General features: G+C 42.5%; 1 long non-coding RNA gene across 1 annotated transcript; it reads right to left on the bottom strand.

Annotated features, from left to right (window-relative positions):
- Positions 1 to 1,634: 1,634 nt before the first annotated feature.
- LOC133223939 (uncharacterized) lies at positions 1,635 to 6,207 on the bottom strand. Its single transcript, XR_009728741.1, has 2 exons — positions 4,160 to 6,207; positions 1,635 to 2,888 (listed from the first exon to the last, which is right to left on the bottom strand). It is a non-coding gene; the product is annotated as an uncharacterized LOC133223939 (long non-coding RNA).
- Between the last annotated feature and the right edge of the window lie 15,666 nt (positions 6,208 to 21,873).

Raw genomic sequence — 21,873 nt, 5'->3', positions numbered from 1 at the left:
TGGTTAGGAATAGAACCCAGAGACTGTTTATTCCACAGTAGGAAAAACAGTTTTTACTTTTCTTAAACATTGCTAGCTAGTTTATGGCTCCTGGCAGGAGTACAGTAACTTTGAGCAACTAGTTTGTTTGTTCCAGCTAATTTATAGAGGGTGGTATTCATTTTTGTTTTCCCTTAAAGGGTTTCTGCAATGTAACAGGCCCCTAACGGGACATTGCTTAGACCTGATAGAAATCAGGCATACAGTGTTCTCCAGAATCCAAATAGCCAGACAAGAGCGTGCTAAATCCATCACACTGCCGACAAGATATTAAATGCAACAGTTACTGCTATGTCCTGTAATTCCTCAGGTCTCCAGCACAAGAAGCCCTTTTTCAGACAACAGAGGGGATGAGGGGTGAGCTAATTAGAAATCACATTCCAAGGAATGGGCTGACGTCATTAAAGCAAGCTTAAAGTAAGGTGATAGCCATCTGGGTGTCTTGTGCGAGGAAGAGAAGAAAGGGTGAAACACTGCCATATTAAAACAGCCGTTTAAGGCTGAAATCAAAGCTCTTGAGGGTGGCTATGAGGACTTTCTCCTCCTTTTATTCATAACATGAACCCACCATGTGGTTTTTAAGAATTCCCTTCCCATTTGATTTATCTGAAACACGGGGACATGAGCAGCAGGTGGTGTAAGTTTGGGACAGCTTCCAATGACTGCCAGGGTTTCCTGGCTCAGCTGTATAGAGGTAAAAGCAGAGGCAGTTGGGGCCCAAAAGGGTTTTTAGGGCTTTCCTTTCTATCTCTTCTGATTCTACCCCAGCAGTTGACTTCAAATGGCGCTGAAGCCAGTTGCCTGCTCCTTTGCTGCTTACCTCAGCTAATCCAGGATTACAAAGCTCTTTACAGGAAAACTGAAGGCTTGGGTGTGAAGCTGATGGGCCTCGTAGTGACTCAGACTGGGAGTATTGTATAAAACCTAGCAGTATCAGATAATGCTTAAGATGAACCAGCCAGTGCATGATTTTATTCAGTCTTTCTCTAATTTGGGTGGATAATCTTTTGCATTGCTATAGAATGTGAAGGCTGCTATGGAAACTGTGGGTTGGTTGCGATGAGGCAGGGTTCACTCCCAGTGCACAGTGATGGGAAATAAACAAATAGAACATTACAGTAAAATCAGGCTAAATGCAACTGATATGACTTTGAATTATATAAAATTTCAAATGACATTTACACCCTCATGTGAAAGGTATCCACCTTTGTGTGTCTAAACCATGGTCTTATAATAGATGTTGTCTCACACTGGCACTTTGAGTATCCATGTATTTTTGATGTGAGAGTTATTAGAACTTAAGTTTGCCTGAATCTTGCAATAAAGCTTTGCAGAGTGTTAGGTCAGCCTGGGATTCTAAAGCCAAGCAGAAGAATTACTCAGAGGAAGGTCCCATTATTCTTATCCGGGCTTTTCACTCTTCCCTGTTTTGCTATTAAAACAGATTGTTGCATACTGACTCGCTCACTAAAACCACACAGAAGTGCGGGTTTCAATGCCAGTATACATACATATATGTATATTTAAAGTTCAGATTTGAAATTTATTTCTGTACTTCACTTGGGAGACAAAAAAAAACACAATCCAACAAAGCATAAGAAGAACAAAGACCTTTATAAGGTTTGATGAAGCTTCACAGAAAGCCACAAAGGAACAAGCACTGCACAAAGGTAAGTAAGAGCAGAGGAAAGGCAGAATCTCCTAGAAGAGCTTTTTCTCTGAGGAATTTGCTTTGGCTCCTTTGTAAGAGCCAGGATTAGTTCAGCTCCTTGTCAAGCTCCTGGACCCATTTATTTTCGTGAGCATTTAGGGAGAGGCTGCTTTGAAGGCTAAGGAGATAATTGCAGGATGAAAGGGACTGCTAGTTTGAAGGAGCCCATTTGATGAGTGTATCTTTTTATTGAGGATTTATTTTGTCCTCTGATAGTGTGTGTAAGTGCTGTACAAAGTACCCACAGCAATGGAGAGGCATTTAAAACAATTACATTTGAATTAATTAATATAATGAATGACTGATAGGAAGATCAAATTGTTATCGTTATCTTTTAGTGATAAATGGAGGGTGGAGGGAAAGCAAAGAAGTGCTGGCGTAGTTGGCTCCAGCCTAACACATGTTTATTTAAGTGACTATACAAACATAACCCTGTATGTCAGTTAAATCAGCAGCATGTCAGTCGGCACTTCTGGTTACAGACTATTTCAGAGTCATTCATCATTCAAAGCTATAAAAGCCATTTACCCTCAGCCTACCAACCAATCAAACCAACTAGAAAATGGAGCAGGAAAGAAGCACTAACAATTGTCCTTAGTTTCCTTTTAACTTTTCCTGCAACAATTCAGTACATCCTGTGTGGTGGGATATAAGAGAGGTTTTACTGAACTAAACAGAGTTTCCTTCACCGGGTCATTAAAAGCGGGAAAGGGAGGGGAAAGAGAAAGGAATGAAAAAGGAGAAAGCAGAAAGTTAACCCTTGCTCTACCATTTTTTTTCTTTTACAGGCAACATTTATAAATTGCCTTCATCTATATCTTTTTCACCCATTAATATGATTCTTGATTATTTTTTACCAGCTATAAAGGCAATGCAAGGTCTCAGAAAAGGTCTGATGTAGATCATGGCCAGGAGGTGCTCTGCTGCCCTTAAATTCCACATAAACCCTCCAGTGTTGGGCTGCTAAAACAAGGAGTAGTCACCAGTGCTATTAGGGCTTGATGAGAAATTGCTGCATCTTCACAAATGCCACCCTCTGAGCCATTCCTTTCTGCTCTGTGTGCCTCTGTGACTTCTTCCAGGTAAGTAACTTGAATCCCAGATGCCTGTGGATGCCATGGCCAGGAAGTTCAGCAACCTGCAGAACACAAGGTTTTAGAACATCACAATTTCAAGGGGAGAAAATAATGACAAGAAGGTCTTTTCAGTCTTGAGTGGACCCTCCTCTAATTTGATGGCTAACTCCTGCTACTTTCTTCCCATTTGTTCTGATATATGGCTTGATCCCACAAACCTTTCCTCTCACCAGTGATCCCATTAAGATAAATGAGACCTCTCTCACGACTGAGAGTGGGCAGGTATCTGAATAAAACAATCAGCAAAATCAATCAGTTCTCCCTTGTCTCCCTAGTAAAATTCCCTCCATTATAAGTGCACTAGCGTGCAAAGAATGGGAGTATTATTGGGTAATAATGTGTAAAATGGCCATATCCAGTTGCTTTTTGACCGTTTAATTCCGGTATTTTTCGAGTTCTGTCTGTGCTCTGCCTGATTCAAATCCTCCCCTCATGTTTATTATTAGTTAACTATTTCTTAATGGACCCCTTCATTTATGAATAAAACTCAACAGCAGTTACAGCCCCAGTGGAGACCAGTACACTACCCATCTGCTCCATCACTTGCTCTCGGCGTTGGCATTCTGCACAAGTCCCAGCCCCTCTCATCGTAACAAGCTAGGATCAATTTTCCAGTGGCAGCTTGGAAATAATAGTACAAAATGTATATTAATACAGAAATACATTGTGAAACTGTCCTTAAACAAACAAATGAGCCACTTTAAAATATTACCACTATAAATGACCATGACAGTAGCACAGCACATATAATAAAAAATAACTACTGAAGAGAAGCTACTGAATTACTATAGTAATAAACCAGATGTGATTATTATCATTTAACACAGTCATTGAATACCATGAATCCCTGAAGCCATTAAAATATTTATGATTAAACATTTGCTATTCCTTAGAACATATAGTTGGGTACTAAAAAACTGTGAAGTATTATTTTGGCTAATATGTGCTAGTGCCATGATAAGGGTCAGCTGCCACTGCCCAAGCTTTCTGGAATTAGCACTTAAGAGCTGTCCTTCTTCTCTTGTTTTTTCAATAACCATTGTAAGGTTAGATACCTCTATAGCACATTATTTTGTTCAATAGAGAGATAGAGATGTATGCCTTCATTTTCTTACGTGCATCTATACGAAGGGAAAACACGAATATCTGACTTTATTTGTGGAGCAATGGATGCATTCTGTCATAAAGGGATTATAACAAAGTATTTAATGCTTTTAGTAAAAAAATAGCTGAGATTAAACAATATGCATATGCAAAAATGAAGTCTAATTACCTTCAGGAATTTTAGCATGCAGACACTGTATTACCCATTGAACATGTTTCATCTTGTGGGCACTGGATTTTTCCTTTCATTGTTGGAAATGCTTCTCTGCCTGTTTCTCCGTGGTCTGCAGCATCCTGTTTGGCTACTGATAAAGCAGCCTTGGGTGCTGTGACCTGCAGGTGAGAAGTGTCTGTTCCTGGTGTGAATTGTGAGTGAAAATGGACGTTGGTGTGCTGTGCAGGTACTTGGCTCTCTTGGGGTGTGTGATGCGAAGTGTAACATCAGTACTAATTTGTGACTGGGGTGAGGAAGGGCACTGCAGCCATCCTAGTCTGTTATGGGAAATATTCCCCGGCCAAATGTGCATTGCTGTTCTCTGCAAGCACATTTTGCTGCCAAACGATGGGGATTCTCCTTTAGCCCCAGCACTCTGTTCTTTATACACACGGTCCCATAAGCTTTACTAACTGCACAGTCACTGTGAGGTTGCTCTTTGCTACACACTGACAGCTGTCAAGTCCCAGATTTATTCTAATACTTTAATAAGCATTCCATAATAAACAAGATGTGTCCCCCATAAAAGCCTCCTAAAACACCAGCAGGTAAGAGACATCTTTCCTTCATACTCCTATGCTCTTTTTTTCCTACCATCAAAGAAAACCAGTTTCTCTCTCTGGATGCTCTTGAACTGAAGGAAGTCAAAAACAAACCTCAACATGACAAGGGCAGAGGTATGGAAAATTTTGACTGCTTTCACAGGATTTCACTGTCCTGGCTTAGAAGTCACGCTGCAAACCCTGTGGTGACTTTGACAGACAATGTGAGCTGCAAGTATGCACTGTGAAGGACAAATACCTTTAAATCCATGCTGCTTCCAGAGGAAAGAGGAGCACGTCCTGAAGATGACTCTCTTTTGCTAAGTGAATCTGGGAGGTGCCCATTTCTCCCAAGAGGATGAGATGAGTGTAATTGAGGTGCCCGACCATTTAGAAGGCTGATGTTAAGTGAAATGAAGCCCATCTTCAAGTAATGTGTAACACACAAGCTTAAAGCCCTGCTTGCTTGTCACCTGACTTCAAAGGCACATATCCTCCATCCTTGCCCCTTGGGTGTATTTTCAATCCTGAGCAGCTCAGCACTTCACCCAGGACTGTCTGGGACACAGAAACTGAGCTCTGCTCTGACTAAAACCCTTGGTCAATCTTACTAAAATGGGCATCTGCAGAAACGAGCACACTGACAATTCTAGGGTCCACAGGAAATTCTGGAAGAAAGAGCAGTAGCTGCTGCTGGTTTGTTATAAATGAGAACATAAGAGAAGCGCATCATGCCCCGCTTTTGTATGAAAGCCAGGTGGCAGAGCATTTACCCGCAGGGTGGGAAATACCCATTTAGTTCTTTCCTCTGCCTGAGAAGATTCAGACCTGCACCTTCTACAGCAGTGAAGTAATCAGCTAAGCACAGGCCTGTCCCAGTAGTGTGTTAGTCATGTCTGAAGGTTGCCCTCTGGGGACTAATGTGGAAGTTTATCTAATTTCTCAATCTAGCTAGGCTAAAGCAGAGTAGAGAGGCATAGCTCTGTGTGAAACTGAAATAGAGAGGCGGCACTGATGGATTTAGGCAAGAGAGAAGCTGTGAAAAGGTTTCCAGCATTGCACTGTTGGAGTCAAGCATCTCGTTTTCACTTCAGAAGCCCCTGTGCCCTCTCCCTGGGAACCCACGCAGGGCAGAGGTCCAGCTGCCTGTAGCACGTGCAGCTGAGGGCTGGACGCTGGATGTCACTTAACCCTTTAAACTTGTCTGAAGGGATTATTTGGAGCTCCAGTACACTTAACCCAGTCTCTACATGGGGGATAGCGGGACCAGGCAGTGACTGTCAGTCAGGAGGGCCAATTTTAACTTCTCCCAAGGATATGATGGGCTCCTCCTCTAGCTCATGGCCAGCAGCCCTTCCTGAGAACCATCCAGCTCCAATTTCAAGAGCTGTTTTGCCGTGTCTGCTGAAGGCAGTCACCATGCAGCCTGCAGATTTGGTTGGAGTTTTTGTTACAGCAAGATTCAGTGAAGAGATATTGGTGGATTGCATCAGTCCTGGTATTAGGAACCCCCGTAATTAAACAAAGAATTTATTTTATTCTCCAGACAGTCAGGAAGGACTCCAAAGGCCACTTGTGGTTTATGATACAGGCAACCTGAAAATTCTCCATCTAGACTCAGGTGTTTCCTATTCTGTTTGCAGAAACAGACATAGAACTGCTTGGATTCAAAGGGTCCTTCAGAAGTAACTCCATAACTTCCAAGTAAACCTCGTATACCTTCCTCCTGTGTCCCTCCCATCAGTTGCATCACCAGATGCTACCCGGTGTGAGTGGGAGCACGTGTGCTGTAAGAAAATAGACAGCACTGCATCCAGAAATAGTTACTTTTAATGAAGGGCTATTCTGATAAGACTCAGCTTCCATTTTCAGCCATCTGAAATAAAGATTGCTTTAGTTTACCTGTAAAGTATTTATTAGAGTTTCAGGCTTTGTGTAGAGTACTAAACCAAGGATGGGTTTGGAGTTTCTTTGAATGGTATCGTTATATCCACAGATATTTTCTCAGAGCTTAAAAACGTAAGACAGTGTAGGGCCTCACCTGTAGTTAAGGGTTTCCTGCTGTCTGGATTTACCAAAATCAAGTTTATGAGAGATTTTAGCTGCATCCAAAATGGACAAAAAGGGTATTGCAGTAGTCAACCCACTACCCATCTGCTCAGTGCCAGAGATATGAATCCAGGCTCCTCAATTCTCCTTCTGAAATGTGAGGAAGGCTGGAGTTACTTCATGCTCACTTTGATGAAATAAGGAACTGGAGAATCTGTTGGCACATGTGGAGGTTTCAGAAATTAAGAGCAGCTTTTAATATGATGCAAGATTTCTGTAAGCTTTCCATTATTCTGATTTATTAGTCCTCAAGGCAATGTGGAAAGTGAACAGAAAGCATACTTGAAAAAGAAATTAAATTACAAGAGCTTTCAGTATTCTAAGACATATTTGGACTCCTGCATTTGCTACTCATGAGGCATGATTATGCTGTGCTGTTGCAATAGACTCCATGTTTTGGATGACTATATTTATTAGGGAGCAAAAACATGGGTAAAGATTACCTCTGCCTTTTGGTTTTGAGAAACCCCTGGGCCTTTTTTGGCTTCTGCCTGTTCCCAAGGGAATAGATCCAGGCAAAACAATATCCAGGAAATGAAAACATGGGAGAAAACACTCAGAATTACCTAGCTAACCAAAAGGATTGGCTGACTGGTATAGCAGTAAGGCATTTAGCTGGCATTTAGCTGGCATTTAGCTGGCATCTAGATTAAAAAATAATCTAGAAGTAATCTGAAATGGGATTTCTCTATGTAGGTGAATGGCAACTGGGATCACAGACAATAAATTTTAGAACAAAAATGCTCTGGGTATATTGGGGTAGATTTAATGCCATAAATCACTGGCATAAATTGAGGTATGTTGATTACCAGCGCCTGGGTATCTCCTGTACGTGACATTTTACTCCATTTCTCTATATTTCTATTGGAGTTTCACCAGCACATAAAATCAAAGAAGCAATAATACAGTAGAATCGGTATAGCCAGCCACTTACTACCCACTGCTTTATTTTCTCCATAATATTTTCGGAGTGTTTTGGAGAGTAATTTTGAACAGTCAAGTCAGAGTCTGCTGAGAATTGATTTCTATGACCTTACATATTGTAACAGAAAATTATAACAGGAAATAAACCGTTAAGTGATAAACAAGGAAACATGGATACAATTACTTTCAGAACATAAATTTACTCACTCCAGTTTTGAAAATGGAGAGACAGTACTGACTAGAACACCTCAATTCTGAATGCAAACTGTACAATCTATTATATTAAACAAAGTCAAAAGCAATGTGAAAGATCTTGAATCTATTCAAGGCATGCACCTCATTACAGACTTAGCAAATTAAAACACAAATAGGATTAGAAAAGAATAATGTAACAATCTCCCACTATGGTCCCTGGAGCATTAAGTCATAAATTGGGTTTGCATTAAATTGTGCCTGCAGTATTGAATTCAGGGAAAGAGCTATAGGCTGAAGATAAACCTTGATAGGCTGGCCAACTTTGGTATGGCTGTGTGTTTTCATAAACACACAATGAATTCATTGGAATCTAAAAAGGCACATTTGAACACATGCATTTCATATCGTAATTAGAAAACACAGATATGGTGCAGCAATCCCTGGGTATGCCAAAGCCAAAAGCTGCAGGCATTTGAAATCGTCGCTTCATCTGAAGACATTGTTTAAATAGGAAAGTTAAGCACTTCCATCAGATCTCCTAGTGTTACACTATGCAAGTTTTCACGTTTACCCAAACCTCTAGCATGTCACAAGCTTCTTTTAAGTGGAGAAAACAACCTTATCCCAGAAGGCTAGAGAGAAGCTGAGTTTCCATATTATGGATGTATTCTGTTGTTATGGGAACTAAAATGGTGAGCGACGTGAAAAAGATCCTTAGCTAACAAAGCCCGGCTTGATGTTATTATGGCAGTAGCTATGCAAAATGCAAACAGATCTGCAATAAATAAATAGGGCTTCTTAGGGAGATGCAGATTCCTGAAAAGAATTGACTTTAAAAGAGAGTGAAATTTGACATTTGTGTGACCCCAGACAAGCCACTGAGTAATACTAGGGATTAATTTCATTAATATTTATTTAATAAAGGCTTTATCCTTCAAAGGTATATTATTACCATCACCATCCTCCTGTCATTTCGGGGATCACTAATAGCAGCTGGTCTGGTCAAGGTGCTTGTAATTTCCCACTATAAAGGAGCCCTTGTATGACATTATACATGGGGTTTACACTTCCTTTTTTAGTGGTTCTCATGGCTCCGTTGTCTGTCACAGACTTTGGCAATTTGGCAGGCAGAAAACCCTTAAAGCTAGGGAGCTGTCTTTTCTTTGTCAATGCATCTTCTCTCAACTTTTGTTGCTACAATCTCTTAGCATCTGCCAATTCCCTCCCCTAGTTTGCACTGTGCAGAACCATAGTAGCAGCATGATGAAATAATATCAGACCTCATTAGTATTTTAAGTCTAGTCTCCCAGCCACTGCCAAAAAAGCACATGCTATCCTGGGAACACTTGGATTTCAATAAAACAGCTGGAAGAGAAGTGAACTTTGTCCAGTGACTGGGGGATGCTGATACCAGGAGATGGTGTGCATTGATGGGACTACAGGGCCTGTATCTGAACAGTAGAATCCAAGGACATCCACACATCCACTTTTAAATTTGTATCAGGGCACCAACCAAATGGCATATTGGGCTAAGAGCAGGCTATTCTTAGTCTCCTCCTTGCAAGGGTTTCCAGTGATGGGAATGCACTGGGGCATTGGCACAGGACTGCAGACCACCCTGGGGCAGTGCCGACTCTGCAGCTTGGATGTGGCAACAGTACATCAGCTGAGACTCATTTTCTGTCATATATGAATTGCAAGAAGACAGATGGTGAAGAGGCTGAACCTGGTTATATAGGCACAAGACGCAAGGGCACTCAAGGTCAGATCATGCGTGTAAGTTCTGGTCCTGCCCAGTGAACAGGTACTCTGTCTCTCAGCAGCAATGATGCTCAGTTCTGGAGAAGAGGCTACTGAAAACTGGGGCATCTTGCATCTATAGGTGCACATCCAAACTGAGGCTGCTGGCATTTCTCTCCTGACCTCAGGTCCCAGGGCACACACAAGACTTGCCAGGGGGCTTGCACCCAAAGCTTCTGTGCACTTTCCAGCTAGGGCTCTCTGGGCTGCAGACAGGGCAGCAGGGATCTGCAGGTCACATCGCACAGTTTACTAGTTCCTCATTTTAGATCCAGTGAGGTTTTACTCTGGGCTGGGGTGGGAAGGGTTTTCTCTCCCTCTTCATTTTGCCAGTGGAGAATTTGCTGGCTAAACAAGGCTGTCTCCTCCTCCTGGCTGACAGCTCCCTTCTGGAGCAACCTTTTAACATTTTTCTTGATTTTCTTAAACAGCAAACATTAGACACATTAAGAACAGCAACAACAAAATCATTAAGCACTATAACATTCTCTGAGGAGCCAGACGTATCCTTTAATCAGGTTATGGAAAATTCATTCCTCTTCTAGCCATTTATCTTCTTTGTTTATGCACATACCAAGTGACCCACTTCTGAACATCAAAAATAACAACAGAGAAACAACCAAAGATTCTTCATTATTAATGGATTTATGTGCCATTTATTTTGTTTTATTGGAAACCAAATGATCAAGTTCATTTATTCAAATTAAACACAGCACACACTAACTGTCTATCATTTCTACCAGTGAATCCAGTTCGCTCACTACTTGACTTCAGTGGGGAAAGGATCTGTACCATACTTCCTCCTATAATGACTGGTTGCAATAAAGATGGAGAGGTAGAGACTGAAATTAGGGTTATATTTTTCTCCCTGTTTTAGCTTACACATCCAGTCACCCCTACAGATGCAAGGGGGGTAAACCAAACACTGTAATTTCATGAACTAGTATTGTAGACTACATCAGATCAAATTTGTCCCCAAATTCACATGATTTATAACAAGTATAATGTATCTATTATCATGTAATGAGCAATGCAGAGATCTCTGGCACAGATCGCTAATGAAAATTCTATGAATAAGAATAATAAACATGATGCGTAGGTTTGTAGTAAAAATGGCTTATTAAAAGCAATAAAGCCTCAGACTCAGCACTGGCTAAAACCACTGAATTAGTCAGGTAGACTTGACAGAAATTAGTGACCAAAGAACTCCTCATTACACAAGTCGTGTGCTGACATGATTCATATTTTAGCGCCTAAACCAAAGGTCTCCCAGAAAGACAGCTTTGGAAGAAATAATCTCATCATTTTATTGAGATTTCATAACACGTAATTTTTTTGCTGTTCCTGACAAAACTATTCAAAATGAAATTCACTTGACAAGAGAAGTACAGGAAGGTAAAGTAGCAGAAGACACTGCAAAAAATACTGTAGAAAGTTAGTTTTATTAAACAAAAGCTGTTCATTAATATAGAATCACGGAATCATAGAATGGGTTGAGTTAGAAGAGACCTAAAAATTATCTAATTTCAACCCCTCTGCCATGGAAGTAACCCCTTCCACTAGACCAGGTTACTCAAGGCCACATCCTATAGGCAAGAATACTTCTAATTTTAAAGAGGCTTTATTGTGTTTAAACTTGGAATTAGTTGCTCCAAATTGTCACGGATTAGGAATTACAATGCAAGCCATAACGGAAATGACAGAGCATTGAAAAAGATCTTTACTAGTGCGGGAAAAAAATCCCAAACAACGTAATCTGTTTCTTTAGCCTCAAAAATATATTTTGCTGCTTTCTATGTTAATATTTACCTTTTCTGTACAAATATATTTAAAAAAGACATTTAACCAAAAGGGGTTTTTTGTCAACATAAAGCTGGCGAGATATGAAATAGTGCTCAAACGCTGTTAAAAGAATACCTTATGGCAGTCAGAGAAACCGGAAGGTTAGAGGAGAATGCCAAGAGGAGAAAGGTAATAGAACCAGACTCCCAAAAATAGAGAAAAATAAATAGTAAATACTAGGAAACATAAAAACCATCATCATTATCAACATGCATGATGTAACTCTGTCGAACAGCTGCTAGTAGGCTTTAATGCCATGTCAGTGACATTAACACTGCTTATGATTTTCCTTAATGCTTCTGACACATCCTCACAATTATGTGCATTTATAAAACTGACCACAGAAGATAGCAAGGCATTTGCTCACAGGGACTGGACTGGCGGGGATCCAATCAGTCCCTTCCCTGCAGTTGAAATTCGTCATTTCAGGATCCAAAGGTGGTTTTGAGTGGTCACATTTTCTATTTTTATTCCCTGAGTTATTACAGGATATGAATGTCAATAATAGATAAGCACATCGCAAACAGACTCAGCAAGTTCTGCCTTTTCTGCCCCTGGAGAGCCACTGCTCAAGCAATATCTCAGCACTAGGGTGACAGTTCTCCCTGGAGGGGGACAAGAGACAAATCCCTTCTACTCCACAAGCCCCCCGGCCTGCACCATCTGATGAATTTATAGTCTCCAATACAGTTAGGTGTGTATAATGCAATGTATTGCTGAAGACCAGTTACTGTATTTTATAGCTGACATTACAGGGGATATTTTTTCCTACGAAATAAAACAATATTTGTTTCCTCAAAGGGAAATGTGTTGTCTGTAGCTATCAGCGGGCAACAGTTGCTGCTGGCTAGAGCTAAAGGAGAAAAAAGAGGTGCATTTTACTTGAGCGATATTGGGAAGAATACTTTATCATTCACAGTGCTTTTCCAGGATCAGCGGGCCCATTTGAAAGTCAGTACAGGATAACTGCTCTTTTGTATTGTATTAAATTATTGTATTAAAAATAAGGGTTACAGAAGACAGTCTGACATGTCCAGCACTGCAACAGAATCTGGACTCCTATGTATTTGACTCTGTGTGTAGGGGTGTGAGAGGGTGGGAGATGCCTACCCTCTTGAAGGTCTGTAGCTATTTACCATCAGGATCTTATGCTGTAATTTCCAAGCACTTTACAGAAATTAATCAGTCCAGTCACACAGTATGCCAGTGGGGCAAAAAATGAACATGGGCTTGAGGGATTTGGGGTTTCCTTTGATTTTGGCCCTGTTTCAAAGCTTGGGAAAGCACTGATGGGTCATTTTGTGGATTGCTCCCTAGAAGACAGAGCTACTCTGAGGTATTAAAGGCAAAAATGATAGTCTGAAAAGTACTTGGTATCAAATCCAGAGCTTCAGGTCTGTATCAGAGTAAAGAAACAACACCAGCAATATCTGCCCACAAGAGATCTCCACTGGACTTGTCTGGGGCACAGGACTTACCCTTCCCAGAGGGATTACAGATCAGCTTCTCCTGCCCTACAGATCCCTTGCTTAGAACATCCATTTTTAACTGCTTCCCTGGTTCACTGAGGGTTTGGGGAGATAAAATTTTCTTTTGAGAAGATGTATTGTATGCATATAGTAGACCAGTTAGCACTGCATATCAGATCAGATGTTAGCTCTTGCAAAGAAAATCACATTTAATACTGTCCTGTCATACTGAGACTTCCTATTTGTTTCTTTATTTCTTTGTTTTTGCTTTAAAGCTAAAGTAAAGGACACCTGGGGTGCAGGAACACATCTGTGAAGAAAGAGCAATTTATTTCTAGTTCCAGGAGTCAGGGTATAAGAAATTATTCTCTTCTACAGTTTATAGTTCTGCTAGGAAACTAATGCTACAGTGAAGATCAAGGAAAAGCTGTCAATAAGCAGGCAGAAACATCCAAAGGCTGCCCTGGTAGAAATCCTTGATATTACTACAGCTTCTACAACAGCATTTAAAAGGCCCATGAATGATCAGCAAATGGGTAAGGTGGCTTGTAAGGATGCAGAGATCTGATACATGCTTTGCATGAAATAGCAGGTTCTATTTGCATTTTGCACCAATACAGTACAGTTATTGGCCTTTCTACCATGGTGAGCCTGTACCAGACCTGCTGAAGGTGCACGTGTCTCCAGGTCATGGACCTGCAGTCCTTTGGCAGGTGTAAGACAGGTGATGAGCAGCTCTTGGTAAGTCCCATATGTGGTCTTTGAAAGCATTAAAGGACATTGGGAGCATGGTATGCCCAAACCATGTGAGGGACAGGCTCTGGGGTCTGCCACCTCTGGAGCAGTGTGTGACACAGCAAGGACCTGGATGACATTCACTGGGTCACTGTGTACGGCTAATCTCCAGGCATCCCAAGTAGATCCACATGTCTACAGGTAGGAAGACAGCGTGGTATGGGAAATAACCTGCCTTTCAGAGAAACCCTCAGCACTTCAGCAGCCCGTCAGCCTCTCCATGAGCTCCTGTATCTCTTGCTGCTCACAACTCATTTCTCCCAGGCGTCAGCTGTAATGAAGACAGGAGAGTCTACAACTTTATGACAGTTCTATTTATTTCTATTATTTTCACATAAACCCAAGCAATGAGCAGCAGTTGCTTCCTCTGCAGCTTGATGAATGTCAGCATTAATTAAAATCGTTCAGAGCAGGGTCGGGTTTTTTTCCTCTCTCTGCACAGGGCTGGCAGGGAGGAGAAGCCTGATGGGCAGGCGCAGCTGGTGAACTGTTGACTGGGAATGTCGTCACTGGGAATGAGGCAAAGAAGCGGTAGCCAGTCTCTGACAAAGTGGGTTGGAAATAGTGGAAGCATTTTGTCACCTGCACCACACTGCCACTCAGAGATATGTGTGGGAGGTTGTCTGGGTATGGGTCCTGAACTTAATCCTTTGCTCCCCCGTCTGGGAAGTCTGCAAAGGCAGCTGTTCAGCCCATATGGAGGGGATGGTGCTTCCCCACCACTGCTATCTAATGATGTGTTCCTGACTGACACTCCAGAGTGAGCCCTTGATTCAGGAGGGAAGGTCAGTGCAACACAGTGCCTTTTAGGATGCAGGAGGGAAAGACAGGGGATGCCCCACTCACTAAGCCTGCCTTGGGATCATGTATTTATAGGCAGTCTTTTCTGACACCGACCCCACCAAGGCATTCATAAACCCACCTTCTGTAAGCCTTGGGGGTGCTCAAACAGCAACCAAAATTATGCTTCAGTGGTCATGGATGTGCCTGTTTCCAACTGCGTCAGGTCTGAATGCAGCCAAGGCACCACTCTGGTGGCCGCAGTGCTGGCATCCTCATTTCTGCTACCATTATGCACTCAGAGAGGGCCATTACTGTCTGCTACAGCTGATTTTCATACACAATTATGAAATAATTTTTTTTTCTGCTTCACAAACTTTACCCAAAACAAAGGACAGAAATGCAAATGAACCCAAGGGAATTAAATGCACATGCGCTTCTGACTTGGACCAAAATACGTGCTTCACAGTCACTGGGGCACATCTCAACAAACCTCCTCAGGGTGTTTCTCTCTCGGGGCAAGTAAACAGCTTGGCTTGGAGAGCAGGACCAGTCTTTCCTTTGCAAAATGTCATCAAGAAAAAGGTGACTGGTTTTACACACACTTTTCATAAAGTCCTGCATTATTCTCTGAGAAACTGAAGCAGAAATAGAGACGAGAGACTAGGAAAGGCAATAACCTCTCCAGATCAAAGGATAGGTCACAAGGAATAAAGAGCTGAAAAGCTTTTGGAAGTGCAAAATGAGGTTTTTGTAAAACTGGGGGTTTATTAGGCACACATGGAGACAATAGGCTTGATTTACAAAACCACTCAGTGATAAAGGAAAGACTTCCCCTTGGCATCTGTAAAAACCTCATCTACAAACAGGTGTGGAAATGTGATTAAATGAATATCACTATTGTGAACGATTGCAAATGAAACTCAGTTTCATTCTGTATTGAGATTTATTCTGTTTCTCTTTCAGATTTCTAGTACCACAGGCTGGTCCTTCTAACTACTGTCTCCTGCAGCTACACTTTGTGTCAGGTACAAGCCCTGGTTCCCTTGCTCTTGTTTGGATTTACTGCAATCCTTTGTTTTGTTTGTATTGAGCATTATATCTGTTTCCACTGCTGGTCTGTACGAAGTATGTTTCATCTAGAAGGATACCAATTTCTAAAAGCCTTATTTCTGAGCAGATACCTGTCACACCAAGGGTAGTAGTCTAAAAAACATCCTAAGTAGAAGTGTCTTTTAACAACATAAAACCCAACAATCAAGTCTCTCCCACCTGTACTCTTGGTCTAATCTTGCAGTGGGTTAGGATTTGTCTGTATGCATGAAAGAAACCTGGTTTCTGTCAATTTCTTTTTAATAAGGATGTGTTACCTGTGATTAATATATATTGTCTGGGTCAAATGAACCTGATTGTGAAAACATATTGAACAACAGTATTGGTAGGGTTTAATTTCATCTCTTGAAAAAGAAAAAAAATAAAAAACCACCAAACCCCAAACTGTAGCTATTGAATGCTGGTTTGAATTAAATTCCATTTGTTTTAATAAAAGTGTAGTGGCCTGAGTGTACATATATTTGGTTTAGTGGCAGTGCATTGGATCCAATAAAACTATATTGGCTTCACTGCTTATGTCTCCTTTTCAGAGAAAATGGATTGAATGGAAAAATGAAACAGGCATGAATCAGCCAGCCCCGAGGTCTCTGCTCAACTCTGGCACCCAAATAAACTGGTAAAAAACCCCAACCATATTAGTAAACATTGCTTTTAAATTTAAATATGCTTTAATGTCAAGGCTGCACAAGGGGTTTAATTGCTTCTGTAAGAGAGAGGTTTTCAGAACCAGACTCAGCTGTGGAGGGTCAGCATATCTGCTCACGGCTGCAGAAGTAGAAACCTAAGCTGGCTCTGGCTCTCTGTTCCACCAGCCTATGCCAGGCTCACTCTCAATAGAGTGATCACCACATACCTGCAGTCATGCAGATCTAGTGTCAGTGGCCTCGGTGCAGGGGCATCTCTACCCAAACGTGCAGGCACATGCAGCATGGGTGTAAATCACATCCACATCAGGTGCGAGCTGCCAGGGGATCGCATTCCCACAGGGGTCCGGCTGCCATAAGGGTTTTAAACACACTCCGCCAGGATCAATCACTTCTGTCACTATACTCCTATGCTCACCTGCTTTTGCACCACATCTCACAAATGTCTGTGTTTTCTGTGCAGCAGTATTACCTGTACATGTGACTGCAGGTAGGAAAGCCACCAGTTGCCAATGAGAGGCTGATCTGGAGCTCGCTCATGGTAGCTTTTCGGAGTGGTATAAGGTACCTTCTGCTAAATGGGAGTAAGGACATGCTCAGCAGAGTCTTAAGTAAGTTAAAGTGTGATTTAACCACTTGTTTTACATTTGCAGTCTGCATTGTCCCATGTTTTTAATGAGGCCTGAGGTGGGCAGCTCGGCAGCTAACTGGTGCCCGTGTTGAACACAGGAACTCAGGTCATCACACTCTTGCATGAATTCATTTGCAAAATCATTTTCACCCCTGTATCAACATTCCTAAAAATGTCACCAAGTGCCTTTTCTAAATCCCTTAAATTGAATTAAAAAAGGATAATGAATTCCTGTCCTTAAATTGAATTAAAAAAGGGAAAATGCCACCCTAACAGCCAGTGCAACTGGGGAAGAGCTCCACGCAATGCCTCTGAGGTTAGAAAGGACACTTCACTCTCAGCATGGCAAGCACCACCTGGATATTTGCTAAGGGTGAAATGGATTCTGTTGCCTGGCCCGGCTTCTCACATACCTTAAATTGCTGTAAGCTGACAACCCAACCTGAGTAATGCTTTGCTTGATGCCGCGCTTCCTTTTAGGAGACTGGAATCAGGTTGTGTGAATCCAAACCTGCATGTTATTCCTTCATGAGTAAACATGATCTGCATCCACTTGTTTACAGTTTATGCTGAAGTGGGTGCCCCTGGGATTGAAGGAGCCAATCCAAGTGAGGAGATTTGGCTGCAGCAGTAGTTCAGCTGTGGGAGAGGAGATGGCTGCAGGCTGCTCCAGCCTTGGCTCCTCAGAAGACTGTGAGTGAAGCAGCAAAACATCTGTTAGTGAAGCAGTGTTCAGGTGAAAATCCAGCTGAGGAGTGGGTTTGAGAGTACTGCACTGAGCATCACTGACAAAACCCCCGTGACCTTGTGGAGGTGGAATCTAAGTTATACTCTATGCAGTCAGCTCCTACACCCCAGGAACTAACTGCCTCCTGAGCCTAAGGTGGCCAAACCAGACTTGTGATAGCTGTGAGGGCTCCACCACCATGCACAGGATGGGTGAAGGTGGCAGCATCTACATAAGTGATTTGTGAGCACTAGGGAAGATCAGTGGATGCCAGTAAGTAAAAATGCTGTGGACTTCACAGTGGTGTTCACTGAGATGCTTCCTGCACTGGGCCATGCCAAAATGCAGATACCTGTGAGGGGCTGAGAGAGGAATTTGGGTTTCTTTAAGAATTTGGGAAATTCTTGCAGAAGCCTACCAAAAGCAAGCAAGACCAAGTAGCTGGTACTTACAGCATAAAGGGTTAAAGGAGAGTTTCTATCTAGAAGCTGGCATAAACCTGGGTGCAGAGGAGTGCACAGTTTGAGGTGACACCACCTCCAGGGGTGAAAACATAAATTCTGTATTAGAAGGGGATTGGATAAATTAAGGGAGGAAAAATCCCACCAGGGCCATTAAATTCTATGGTCCAGTTCCTCCCAGCTGCTGGAAGCTGGAGATGCAAGTGGGGGATTTATCTGAAGTGCGAGATCACATGGCAGCGATGGGTCTTGATGGCCTCTTTCTTGATTCATGATCCCTGTAACAGACAGGGTGATGGAGATAGTGAAGGAGAGACCTTTACACTGTCTGCCCACCTCAAGATCACCTGCCTGTGCCCCATGTCCCCCACAGTCCGCCTCTGCCCGTTCTTGCCTGCCATCCTGCTCCCCCATGGCAACTGTGCAGTGTCAGCCCCACATTGCAGCCTCCTCTGGCCAGTCCTCCACCTTGCAATGAGCAGCCACAGACGGCTTTTGTGACAACATTGCAGCCACCTGAGCAGCATTTCTGCTTTTATTATCCCCTGCCCAGGCATGTGGGCAATGCCTTGTTTGAGTCCTAAATATGTTTCACTTAAGCCATGATGATGGCATATTAAAGTGCTGTAATCTTTGTTAGGTCTCTCTTTACACTGGTGTAATTACCGTAATAAGCTTTTTTAACTGGCTCTTTTATAACTAGCAGCAACATAAAAATAGCTCAGCATGTTTTCCTTTAATGAGCTACAGCTTCTGTGTAATCTTCCCTACATTTTCTTCAGTGTCTCTGTTTGCGGTGGATGCACCATCATTTTCACCTCCCCTTGATCATGGTGCTACTTCATCCTTGAGCTAGCAAGCTGGTGCTGGGACCCTCTGACAGGCTTTGCCCAGGTTGCTCCCATCTGGAAAACGCAGTGGTGGTGCTGCCGAGTGATGCCAGCATGGAACACAAAAGCATTCCCCCTGCTTGGCCTTTCCACCAGCAGCAAAGCTTTTGGGAAGCCTCAGGGAGCAGGGTGATTTTGTCTGTGGCTGTCATGACCATCTGAGCCAAGGGAGGAAACATTCACCACCACGGCTGGTGGGCCCTGCCAGTGTGTGGATCACACCACCTGGACACTGAAGATGCTGCAGTGAATGAGTTACCATCACCCCTGTCTTGTATCCATTTAAGGACACCAGGGGGGACAGTGATGACAAAAGGGATTGATACCCAAATGCCAAGACAGAAGTTCAGTGCTGTGGCTGGTAACCGATACAAGTGCCTGCAGATGAGCCGTGAACCAGAAAGGGTTTTGACTATGCAGCACAGAGATTCGAGGGACAGCTGCGGAGAGCTTTCTCCGTCATTGCTGCTGGCAGAAAGCGCTAACGCAGTCAGGCAGTGCCTCTGCTCCAGCCATCCGTTCACAACTCTGCTGCCCAGCTCCATCAGTCCGGTCTCGAGGAGCACCTTTGCCTCTCGGCCCTCGCCCCCAGAATGCTGCTGTGGGAGAGCCAGCACACAAGTGTGGAACATGGTCCAAAAAGCCTCAGTCAATTACGCCACTGTAATATCACATCAGCAAACTCACAGTTTGACTGCTGATGGCAGATGGACGAACACTTGTCGGTTATCTGGTGATGAGGGAGAGGCAGATTTATTTCCAGAGCTTGTGACTCTCATTTCTCCCAGCTGAAGCTGTGAGGCAGAGTGTGCATCTGTGATTTACTCTTTTTTTTTCAGGCAGAGCTATGTTGCAGTGATGTCTGTCACCAAAAGCAATGGGATTTTTGGCGTGTTTCTAGGAGGAAATCTGGAAGGAGTGTGGAAGGCATCTCTGCTTTCCATAGCACTGGAAGTTGCTTTAATTCACACAAGCATGAACTGAATTTCCAAATCTTAGTCACATTCTGTGTGCACTGACACTGACAGCTGGCTCACTAGGAAAGGATTCCAGAACCCCGTAAAGCAGGGTGAAAAGCACTGGGTATCTGCATTGGGGTGATATTAATTGCACTCTAAAAATAAAGTGAATTTCTACCTTGGAGCTGGCCAAGGGTTCACTTTGCTCTGTTGCCAGTTCTGGCCATCAGCAACATCAATTGTTTCATGGGAATGGAAGGAGACCCCTCAGGAGGCAGTCTCTTGAGTAAGGCTGAGTTAAAGCCTGAAAGTAAAGCATGAGCTATGGAAGTAACTACACTTGCTACAGAAACAAGCATCGTATACTTTCTGCCAACATTCCTCCAGTGAGACATCAATGCAGCACAACAACTGCTAGCAGGCAGGACCTAACAGGGACTGAAATATATTCTGAGGTGTGAGATTTACTGAAACCTGTAAAGCAGCAGCTGCAAGAGCCTCACTTACTCACCGCTCACCAAGGCTCTTGTATTCCTCAGAAATAGCCTTCCTGTAGGAAAAGATGTACAACGTGTGAAAGTCCATAAAAGGCATTAATACCACTGCCAAGGGCTATTTCCTTTTTTAAAAGGCACTCTAAGACTTTATACTTTACCAAGTTCTTTTTTAAGGGCTGGGTAATATTTATTGGAACCTCGTCCTGGACTCAACTGCTAATTTTAGATCCGTCATCTTCAAGTCTGTCCATGGAGGGCTATTAGTACCTTCTGACTGGACAACACTCTTGGCAGAAGAAGCAGTGAAAAGTGCACACTAAAAAGACATTAATTTTCTGAACAGTTTTCTCTGCTCATTTTTGGTGGGATCCAGCTTAGAATAACAGAAAAAAATTCATTTGGAGCAGGTCGAGTGTTTTTTTCTCCCCCTGAAAAAGATAACGCAAGCAAAGCACAAGGGAAATGGCACTGTGCTTATTGAAAGGAAATCTGTTTATGCGTGATTTGAAATCAGAGCAGAGTTTCACTTCATTCTGTCTTGTGTTGTTGTGTTTCATATTTCATGCTTTGGTTAACACTTATTTAGTCTATTCCTAGAGGCTGTGACAGGTTGTCCTGAAAGTTTTTAGACTTGCTGAGCATACGGTCTCCACAGACCATGTCAAAATGAAAGGAACAAGGAATTCATTCATTTTTATGCAAAAAAAAAATAATTTTAATATTTTAAAAGTACCAGCCTTTCTTCCTGACACTGTAACATGAAACATGTAAGTCATCAACATGTAAGGTATCAATACCTTTGAAGAAAACAAAGCAATTTCATATGGAATTCCCCTTCTATAATTCAAAGAAATACAAGTGAAAGATTTGGTTCTCCTCCTGAATTCAGGGGAAATAAAACATTGAGTGTCAGTTTTTGCCCAATAATTCCCTTTTTCAGTCTATCACAACTTTAGCCCGTTTCAGGGGCCTTAAGAGCTTTTCCTTCTTCCTAGTCACATCTCTGTGGGGAAGGAAGATATGACCAACATGTAAGAGTCAGTCCTGTGCTTGTCAGCTTGTGCTTTGGCTTCATCATATGCTGACCAGGTCCAATTATACTGAAAACATTTTAAGAACATGGTAACACCTTTGAGACCAAAAGTGCATAGAGAACCCTTCAGGAGGAGAAGGTGATGGGTGAAGGTGACTGCATTTGGCTGGGACTGCAAAATTCTGCCTGCATTTCCTCCTGTTTTCCCAAGCCAGGCACTCTGGCTGTCATCACAGGAAAATGCTCACGGGTTTGAAT

This window comes from Neopsephotus bourkii, unplaced genomic scaffold (assembly GCF_033783945.1).
Source record: "Neopsephotus bourkii isolate Nb327-2 ecotype Australia unplaced genomic scaffold, CSIRO-AGI_Nbou_v1 NB_1656, whole genome shotgun sequence".
NCBI classification, from domain to species: domain Eukaryota; kingdom Metazoa; phylum Chordata; class Aves; order Psittaciformes; family Psittacidae; genus Neopsephotus; species Neopsephotus bourkii.
The sequence above is the reverse complement of the archived record's forward strand: the minus strand, read 5'-3'. Positions and strand labels throughout refer to the sequence as shown.